Source organism: Vombatus ursinus, unplaced genomic scaffold, assembly GCF_900497805.2.
Source record: "Vombatus ursinus unplaced genomic scaffold, bare-nosed wombat genome assembly UNPS02014781.1, whole genome shotgun sequence".
NCBI classification, from domain to species: Eukaryota; Metazoa; Chordata; class Mammalia; order Diprotodontia; family Vombatidae; genus Vombatus; species Vombatus ursinus.
Genome location: NW_020954559.1, coordinates 1,831,022 through 1,841,936, shown reverse-complemented (window position 1 = coordinate 1,841,936; position 10,915 = coordinate 1,831,022).

Below are 10,915 nucleotides of genomic sequence, written 5' to 3'. Positions count from 1 at the left end.
ATACTGAAGAGAAGCACAAAAATGTAAACATGATGGAGCAATTATAAGACTCAACAAAGTTAAAGTCTTTACTTTCCTGTATAAGTTACATATAATTTTAAAGAACATTATCATTGCTAGTGTAGTTAGAAGGAGTCTACATAACAGGTAGCATGAGTATCACTATGAGTTAATTATGTTTATATGATCTCGAAAGTGAAATAATGGGTAAGAAAGAGGGAGAAGGGAGGAGGGAGAGGTAGGATAGGAAATGTTTTTCTCATATAAAAGAGGTGTGCAAGAAGTAGAGTGATTTTTGGTTCCCTGAGGCTTAGTTACTCCCTTCCTTCTACACCCCTGAATCCTCCTTCATTGAGCTTACAGGGAAAAGTTAGAGCAGCTAAAAATATCTTGGCAGATTCTGGAGGTTTTGTGATTGATCATTAAGGAGATTTGAAACTCCTCCTTACAACCCTGGTCACTCCTTTGTCCCTCTCATATCTGTTAACCCCTCTCATAGGAAAAGAGAGTTTCACCCTTTCCCCCTCACCTTTGATTTCACTCTCCCCCATCTGGGAAAGAAAGGAGGGGGAGGGGAAGCAGCAATAGCATGGGCCCCACTGACAATGGCATTGACCCCTAGGGCAACCTTAGCCTGGAAGCATCACCCAGGTTCAGCACATCCTGCTCAATGTAAAGAGGCTGGCCTCTCAATTTGAATTTGGTTTTTTTCTGTCAGATCTGTGTCTTCCAAGATTACAGCCCATTCACCTGCAGTTGGTAGCAAACAGTGGGTACCAGTCAATGTCTCCCAATCTTTCCCTGGATGCAGCCTGTGTTTGGTTCCAGTCAACCTCCTCTTTGGGACCCCCTCGAGGCAGGGACAACTCTATGCCCCTTGCCAGCAGGAAGCAGTTTCAGAAGCCAAGACATTCACCCTTTACACCAAAAGAATTTGGGTACTATTTGTTTGAGGTGGGAACGATGAGGATGGAATCTAGACCCCAAAAAGGAAAAAACCTGGACTTTCCCACATGCCCAAATCTCTGGCATTCACTTGAGGCTATAATTCCATAACTTCCTATGGCCCCAGGCCACTTCCTAACCTTAATCCTATCTAGGCTCCATTCTCCTTTGGCCACATGGTTCAGTCCCCGGAGTTCAATTACCTCATAGACTACTTGGCCACTCCTAGATCCCTCCCATAGACTTTCTGTATATAAGGTTCACCTTGTCTCTATTAAAATGCTTAGATTCTTAAAATATAGCCATTGCTGAGATTCTTATAATCTAGCCAATAGCTCACTAATGTTCAGACTCCTTGTCTTTGGCTGAAAAAAAAAGAAAAAAAAAAGAAAGAATATTTGACTGGATTTCTTTATGTTGCCAAAGAGATAACCAGCCTATGGTTTCTCAGTTTTTTAGCCGAAAGAGAACTGCCAAAATAATTCAATAGTGTAACAGTTCTAGGGGAAGCAGAGCCAAGATGGTGGCATAAAGGCAGGACTTGCCTGAGCAAACCCCTCAAAATACCTTTAAATAACGGCTCTAAATAATAAATAATAATAAATAATAATAAATAATAAATAATAATAAATAATTTTGTGGCAGAACCCACAAAAAGGTGGAGTGAAACAATTTTGTAGTCCAAGACAACTTAAAAGGTTGGCAGGAAAGGTCCATTGCACCAGGGGGAGAAAGCAGTGCCCCTTCCACTTGGAAAGCAGAGCCTCACTTTAGCATAGAGTTGAAAGTCAAGAAATAGCCTGGAAAATAAGCAAACAATAGAAGCAAATTCTGACCATAGAAAGTTACTATGGTGACAAGGAAGATTGAAATACAGTCAGAAGAAGAAAACAAAGTCAAAATTCCTGCAACCCAAGCCTCAGAAAAAATATGAATTGGTCTGAGATTATGGAAGAGCTCAAAAAGAATTTTAAAAGTCATGTATGAGAGGTATAGGAAAAATTGGAAAGAGATATGAGAGTAATGCAAGAAAATCATGAAAAAAGAGTCAACAGCTTGGCAAAGAAGGAACTCAAAATACTGAAGAAAATAACACCTTAAGAAATGGACTAGACCAAACATTTAAAAAGACACAGAAATCCAATGAGGAGAAGAATGCTTAGAAAAGCAGAATTGGACAAATGGAAAAAGAAATGTGTGCAAAATTTCACTGGAGAGAACTCTTTAGAAAAAATAGAATTGGTCAAATGGAAAAGGAAGTACAAAAGCTCATTGAAGAAAGTAATTCCTTAGAATTGGGCAAGTGGAAGCTAATGACTTTATAAGACATCAAAAATGATTTAAAAAATCCAAAGAATGATAAAAAAATAGAAGAAAGTGTGAAATTTGTCATTGGGAAAAGCTGGAAAATAGACCAAGAAGAGATAAAGTCAGGATTGTTGGACTACCTGAAAGCCATAACAAAAAAAAAAGAGTCTGGACATCATCTTTCAGGAAATTAACAAGGCAAACTGCCCTATATTCTAGAACCAGAGGTTAAAATTGCCTCTTATAAGAGATCCCCAAATGAAAACTCTCAGGAATACTATAGTCAAATTCCAGAACTCTCAGATCAAGGAAACTATTCTGCAACCAATCAAAAAGAAACAATTTTAATATTGTGGAGCCACAGTCATTATTACATGATATTTAGCACCTTCTACATTAAAGGATTAGAAAGTTTGGGATAAGATATTCCAGAGGGTGAAAGAGTGAGAATTACAACCAAGAATCATTTCCCTAGCAAAACTGAGTATAATCCTTCCAGGGAAAAATGGAAATTCAAAGAAATAGAGAATGCTTAAGCATTTCTGAGGAAAATACCAGAAATGAATAGAAAATTTTAGTTTCAAATACAAGATATAAAAGAAATATACAAAGGTATATAGGAGAGAGAAATAATAAGTGATTTGATAGTAATTGATTCAACCGTTCTGGAGAGCAAATTGGAATTGTGTCTAAAGGGCAACCAAACTGTGCATACCCTTTGATCCAGCAATACCACTAAGAGGTCTGTATCACAAAGAGATCATAAAAAAGGGAAAAGGACTTACTTGTGCAAAAGTATTTATAGCAGCCCTATTCATAGTGGCAAAATGTTGGAAATTCAGGGGATGTCCATCAAATGGGGAATGACTGAGTAAGCTGTGATATACGAATACAATGTAATGCTAATTTGCAATAGGAAATTATAAATAGGCAGATATCAGAAAATCCTGGAAAGACTTGTACGAACTCTATATATTTGAGAAGTGAGACCTTTATCTTATACACTTGCTGTAATGATTTTTCCCCAGTTTTCTGCTTTCTTTCTAATCTTTGTTGCATTGGTTTTGCTTGTACAAGATCTTTTTAATTTAATATGATCAAAATTACCTATTGTACATTTTATAAGACTCTATCTCTTATTTGGTCATGAATTCTTCCCCTCCCCATAGATCTGGCAGGTAGATTATTCCTTGTTATTCTAACTGTATGTCTAAATCGTGCACACATTTTGACCTTCTCTTGGGATACAGTGTGATATATTGAGGTATACCTAGTTTGTGTCCTATTGTTTTCTAGTTTTCCCGGCAGTTTTTGATAAATAGTGAGTTTTTATCTCAAAAGCTGGGCTTTTGGGGCTTATCAAACACTATCATCATCGACTACTGTGTCTTGTGTACCTAATCTATTCCATTGATCCAATGCTCTATTTTTTAGAAGAATAAGGATTTAGCAAAAAAAAAAAAAAAGTCATTACATTTCACAAAAGAGATCATTGGGAATATTGTGAAAGGTTATTTGAATAATGTTAGAAAACACATTTCAGAAAGTTTAGAAATAATTTCAGTAGAGAAAGTGGATGCACTGTGTATAGACAGTTTTCACAAGGACATTAGCCTAGACATGGAGGAGAGACATAGGATGATAATTGAAAAGGATAATTGAATCAAGCCAGACTTGTTTCAAGGCTGAGGGAGGAATTGATATATTTGTAGGCAGGAGATAAGAATTTGAAGATTTGGAGTGAATGAAGGAATCTGAAATAAGGAAATATAAAAAAAAATTGGAAGGGCATAAGATTAAGAGTACTTATAGAGTGGCTGGCCTTGGCAAGGAAAAAAGCCACTTATTCCTTTGAGACAAGAGTTAAAGAGGAAATAATGGGTGAATATGTGTGAGTAACATGAAATGAGAAACAATGGGGGGAAATGTAGCTATCAACTAAAGGTTTTAAATTTTGATGAAGTGTTAAGTGTGATTTTCAGCTGAGTGTAAAAGTAAGGGATACAAAGGCAATTCTGAGGATGGATGAAAAGGTATGGAAAGGCTGCTGTGAAGAGTGGGACATCAAATAAATTAGCGGTTTTAACAGAATGAACTTTCTTATGTTAACTTTGTTACCAAAATCTTACCCATTCTAAAAAGTTTCCCTACTCTTTTGTTGATATTTCTCTTTTCTCTGATAGATGATTTTCAGGCTTTTAAAAATTTTTCTTATCCTTAACTTAGACAACCAAATAAAAACAAATAAACAATATCTTACTCTGATTTCTCTTCCTTTAGTTAGATGCCCAGCAGACCTATCCTAGAGCTAAAAGGCCAGAGTCATATTACAGTCAGGGTCCTAGACTAGAAACTTTCAGTCATAATTTTTCCCCTTGCACACTTTATACTTCACCCTCTTTGCTGTACATATGCTGTGCATTTGTTTATAGAAATATGAAGCCTTGTGTTTTATTATTGCTTTCTTTCATATGCACTTTTGTTTCCTGAGTATTTCTGGACATCTTTTCTGTTATTGCCTGTCCCTCCCCTTCCCTATTTGTTATAGTATCTAACTTGGTGAATATTTATAGGGCCTTTCTTCCTTTCTCCATCTCCCTTCTTTTTCTGTTTAAAATTATTCCAATTGAATTTATGTCTCCAAAGGTATCCATTATTAACAATCCTTATTAGTTGAACTCTGAGGCACAAGCAGTCTGCCATTCCTACATTTTAAGCTAGGTAGAGTTTGGAAGTCTAAATCCAATTCTCAACCATTACCTTTTTAACTAGCTCTTTGTTCCCCACATCAGAATTTTTTTTTTGGTAAATCCTTCCTTTTGGACAGAACACTTTTTCTCCTGAAGTATTCATTTTCTTGCCCACTATTTTATAATACTTGTCAATGCTTTTTGGATTTCTTCTGGCAGTAACCTTTAGCTCTACATGAATCACCAGAATTGTGTAGTTTTTAGTTTTCATGGGACTTGGTAAGTTCTCTGTTACTTCCTGAATAAATATAATGAGGATATCATAGACTTTCTTATTCTTAACACACAGGCAAATAACTGATTCAGTATATGTCAGCAAGGAGTCACCAAGAACCACTATTCAACTATTCTTCCATTAACACTTACTAGATGATTACTCACCTAATGGCATTCAGAGATATGCTTCATAATTGCTTGTTGAATAAGGATGTTTTCTTTTTCATCAGAGAGTCCATTTACCTTTTCTTGAGGAACTCTTCATGATAGTTACTAGGTCCAGTGATTCATTTTCTTCTCCATTTTCTGTGTCACATTCTTCCATTCACCAAATCTCCTGATACAAGCCAGTATCATCCTTTGATTCTTCACATGCTTTATTTCATTTTTTTTCAAATGTAGGACCTTATTTTTTTAAAAAAAAACCCTATATTTTTAAAGCATTATATTTTTGTCAAGAAAATGGGGAGTGTAAAGGACTCTCCCAATTTTTTTTAACCTTTTCATTCAGGGAAGAGATTAGTGTATCTAAAGAGATTAGAATAGCTGAAAATAATATTACTTGGAGTTGGTAAACAAACAGTGTTCATTCTATAGAGAATTCTGCAACATTCTATCCACACACCTTGGTTTTTGAAGCATGATACTTAATCTTTTAGTTATTCTTGCTAGTAGTTTGTGTAACTTTCAGAACTTTCCATGATTTCTTAGGTGCTGTAGTGAAGTGCATAAGATTACTAAACTTGGAATCAAGAATACTTTGTTTAACTCCACACTGGATATTTACTATCTGTGTGAACTTGGGTAGATTACTTCACCACTCTAGCCTCAGTTTCTCCATCCATGTAGTACCTACTTAATGAGATTGTTGTGAAGTTTAAATGAAATCATTTTTATACTGTGCCCCTGGGCCTCAGGGGTAAATGGATCAGTGGCAGCACTAGCAGTTTCCAGACCTCTCAGCCCACAGATTGTACTTTTGTAATGTACTTTTTACAAATGCTATATAAATTCTAGTTATCAGCCTTGATTTGTTAGTAATTTGCCAATCAATCTATTTCTAATTTCCTGTCTTTACATCTCTCCTCTTTTTTCTTTGTATTTCAGTTATTTTTGTTACCTCTCAGGTCTTTTTGGTTCAAATATTTTCCATATCTCATCCTATTCTTCCTTCTCCCTCAACTCAAGTCATGCTTTTGCTTGTCTTCTTTTTTTTTCCCTTTTACTCCTTTGTTTAAATTTTTCTCCTCATTTTTCATTTAAACCTTTCTTCTTTTCAACCATTTCTAAATCCACATAACTGTATTATCACTAATTGATATCTCCCCCATCAAGTCTATAAGGATAGCATTAAATATTTTGTCAAGTGCATTGTTAAAATCTTGGAAAACTTTGTCCAAACCATCTTTCTCAACAACCTTCTCAAAAAAGGGAATGAAATCAGTCTGTCAGCACCTCTTAGTTGTGCTAAATATTTTTTTCTTCATTTTTCCTCTTTTTAATTAGGAAAGTATTTGACCCTGGAGTCGTTTTGCCTATTCTTGAAGACTTTTAAAAAATCCAAGGGACTAGAAACTTCAGTCTTTTGAGTATCTTGGCCTTAGTACATTTAGGACTCATGGTTTGAACTAATAAAGTATCTTTTATTATCTCTTACTTATATTAGATATTAATTCCCTATTAAGGTTATCTTTCTAGGCAAAAGATCATTTATTATATATTGACTAAGTTACTTACATTCCCTAAATCTGAGTTTTCTTATTTATAATGGAAATATTAGTACATTCTACATGATCTCTAATGTCAAATTAGAATGTCCAATTCTAAATTCTGTTATTCAATAATCTCCTTCACAGAGTTGTAAGGAAAACATTTTGCATATTATAAACTCCTGGGTAATGTAAAGTAGTTTTTTTTTTCCTCCAGCTTCTCCTCCCACCTTGTAAAAGAAATTTTCAACCAGTTGCGAAAAATTTTAATTTCATCGACAACAATTTAAATTGTTATTAAATACTTACTATATACAAGGCACTATGAGTAATGAATGAGGGACATGGAATAGAACATTTAAGAGCATGCAATGTAGAATGATATATAGATATATGATGATTGAAAGTATGTGATCGGGGGGGCAGAACCAAAATGGCAGAGTAAAACCAGTGACTTGCTTGAGCTCTCCCCCAAACCCCTCCAAATATCTATAAAAAATGGCTCTAAACAAATTCTAAAGCAGTAGAATCCACAAAAAAAAGACAGAGCAAAACAAATTTTCAGCCCAAGACAGGATGGACGGTTGATTGAAAAGGTATATTGCGCGAGGCAGAGAGAGGAGCACAGTTCAGCATGGGCGAGCAGGCCACAGTGAACCTGGAGCAGGCCTCAGAGGACTGAAGGAAGGGCAGCTGTGGTAGTTTCCAGACGTCTCAACCCATGATCTTCAAAGATAACTTGGAAGGTCAGTAGGAAAAGTCTGTGTCAGTGGGGAGAGAGAGAAGCCTATGGTCTCAGCTCCAGTCACTGAGCTCGGCGGGGGCAGCGGCTGTGTCCTGAGCTTCTGGCCCACAGACTGAGGGGGAATCTAGTGGCTGATCAGAGAGAGATTGCAGGGATCTCTCTGCTGGTGCAGGATTCTCTTTCTTTGCTTGGATTTGGGTCATGCTTCTGGGTGGCGGTCCTGGGGCAAGGAGGAGCTGTGGCGTGGTGGAGCTTGTAGTGGCTATGGAGAGGAAACCCTCCTCAAAGTTCCAAGACAGAAAAGAGTGCTCATAGACCAGAGCACAGGCCATGAAAGGAGTAAACACCTCACCCTTGATCATACCACCTTGGAAGAACTTAAAATTTATGGGTCCCTAGAAGCATCTCTGAACAAAGCTGCACAAAACTCCTGAAGCCTGGGACAGTACACTCCACACTGGAAACAGACTCCTACCTTAATAAAGAGTTTATAACTCAAGTAATTGGCTGGGATCATGAGCAAGCAGCACAAAAAGAGTCAGACTATATTATCTAACTTTGATAACAAAGAAGATCAAAACATACAACCAGAAGAAGACAACAAAGCCAAAACTCCTACATCCAAAGCCTACAAGAAAATTATGAATTGGTCCCAGGCCATGGAAGAGCTCAAAAAAGATTTTGGGAAGCAAGTAAGAGAAGTAGAGGACAAACTGAGAGTGATGCTAAAGGAGACCCAAAAAAATACTGAAGAATATAACACTTTAAAAAATAGCCTAACTCAAATGCAAAAGAGGTCCAAAAAGCCAATGAACATAAGAATGCCTTCAAAAGCAAAATTGGCCAAGTGGAAAAGGAAGTCCAAAAGCTTACTGAAGAAAATACTTCCTTAAAAATGAGAATGGAGCAATTGGAAGCTAGTAACTTTATGAGAAATCAAGGCACTGTAAAACAAATCCAAAAGAATGAAAAAATAGAGCACAATGTGAAATATGTCTTTGGAACAACAACTGACCTGGAAAATAGATCCAGGAGAGAGAACTTAAAAATTATTGGACTATCTGAAAGCCATGATCAAAAAAAGCCTAGACATCATCTTTCAAGAAATTGTCAAGGAAAACTGCCCTGATATTTTAGAACCAGAGGGCAAAACAGAAATTGAAAGAATCCACCAATCACCTCCTGAAAGAGATCCCCAAAGGAAAACTTCTAGGAATGTTGTAGCCAAATCCCAGAATTCTTAGGTCAAGGAGAAGATATTGCAAGTAGCCAGAAGGAAATAATTCAAGTATTGTGGAAAAATAATCAGGACAACACAAGATTTAGCAGCTTCTACATTAAGGGTCCAGAGGGCATGGAATATGATATTCCAGAGGGCAAAGGAGCTAGGATTGCAACCAAGAATCACCTATCCTGAGGATAATCCTTCTGGGGAAAATGGACATTCAATGGAATAGGAAAGAGGGAAACACATAGAAATCATAATTGTGAAAAATGTATAGGAAGCTTCTCTGATAAAGACATCATTTCTCAAATATGTAGGGAACTGAGTTAAATTTATAGAAATATAATCCATTCCTCAAATGATAAATGGTCAAAAGATATGAACAGGCAGTTTTCAGATGATGTAATCAAAGCCATCTATAGTCATATAAAAAAAACAACATAGTTTTGATCACTACTGGTTAGACTAAGAAATGTAAATTAAAAAGACTCTGAGCTACCACTCCACACTTATCAGATTGCTGGTATGACAGAAAAGGAAAATGACAAACGTTGGAGAGCATATGGGAAAATTGAGACACTAATGCACTGTTGGTGAAGTAGTATACTGATTCAATCATTTTGTAGAACAAGGAGTAAATATGCCTGAAGGGCTATAAAGTCATGCATATCCTTCAATCGAAGAGATAAAAGGCAAGGAGATGAAAAAAAGGAAAAGGACCTATATGGACAAAAATATTTATAGCAGCACTTCTAGTGGTGGTAAAAAATGGAAATTGAGGAAACGTGAATTGGTGAATGACTGAATAAGTTGTTGTATATGATTGTGATTATATACTATTGTGCTATAAGAAATGATGAGCAAGAAGATCTCCAAAAAACCTGGACAGACTTACATGAACTGATGCAAAGTGAAATGAACAGAACAAGGAAAACGTTGTATACAGCAACAGCAATATTGTGTGATGATCAATTGTGAATGACTTAGATGTTCTCAGGAATATAATAATCCAAGACAATGCTGAAGACTTATGATGAAAGCTTCTATACATCTCCAGAGAAAGAACTGATGGAGTCTGAATGAAGATCAATATTTTTCTTTACTTTTTATTTTTCTTGTTTTTTTTCTTTTTTCCTATTATTGATATTATTATTTATTTTTCAATTGAATGTAATGAGAGTTTTCAATATTAATTTTATAAAATTTTGAGGTACAAATTTTTCTCCCTCCCTTTTCCCTTCACTCCCCCCTCACCAAAATAGTGAGCAATGTGATAGAGGTTATACATGTACAATCACGTTAAGCATATTTCCACTTTAGTCATGTCATAAAAGAAGAATCATAACAAAAGGGGAAAACCATGAGAAAGGGGAAAATGAAAATTATATGCTTTGATCAGCATTCAGACTCAATAGTTATTTTAATGGTTGGGTATGGCAGTTTCTTTCATGAGTCTTTTGGATTATCTTGGATCATTGTATTGCTGAGATCTAAGTCTATGGTAATTGATCATCACACAATGTTGCTGTTACTGTGTACAATGTTTTTTTCCTGGTCCTGCTCACTTCACTTAGCATTAGTTCATGTAAGTCATTCCAGGATTTTCTGAAATCTGCCTTCTAATCATTTCTTCCCCCCCTTTTCATTCATTAATTAATTAATTTTTAGTTTTCAACATTCACTTCCACAAGATGTTGAGTTCCAAATTTTCTCCCCATCTCTCCTCTCCCCCACCCCATGATGTCATGCATTCTCAATGCCCCTTTTCCCAGTCTGATGTCCCTTCTATCATCCCCCTTCTTTTATCCCCTTCCCCTTTTATTTTTCTGTAGGGCAGGATAAATTTCTATACCCCTTTGCCTGTATATCTTATTTCCCAGTTGTATGTAAAAACAATTTTAACATTCATTTTTAAAACTTTGAATTCCAAATTCTCTCCCTTCCTCCCTCTCCACCCACTCTCTTTGAGAAGGCAAGCAATTTGATATAGTCATGTTAGGAAAGATTAACTATATTT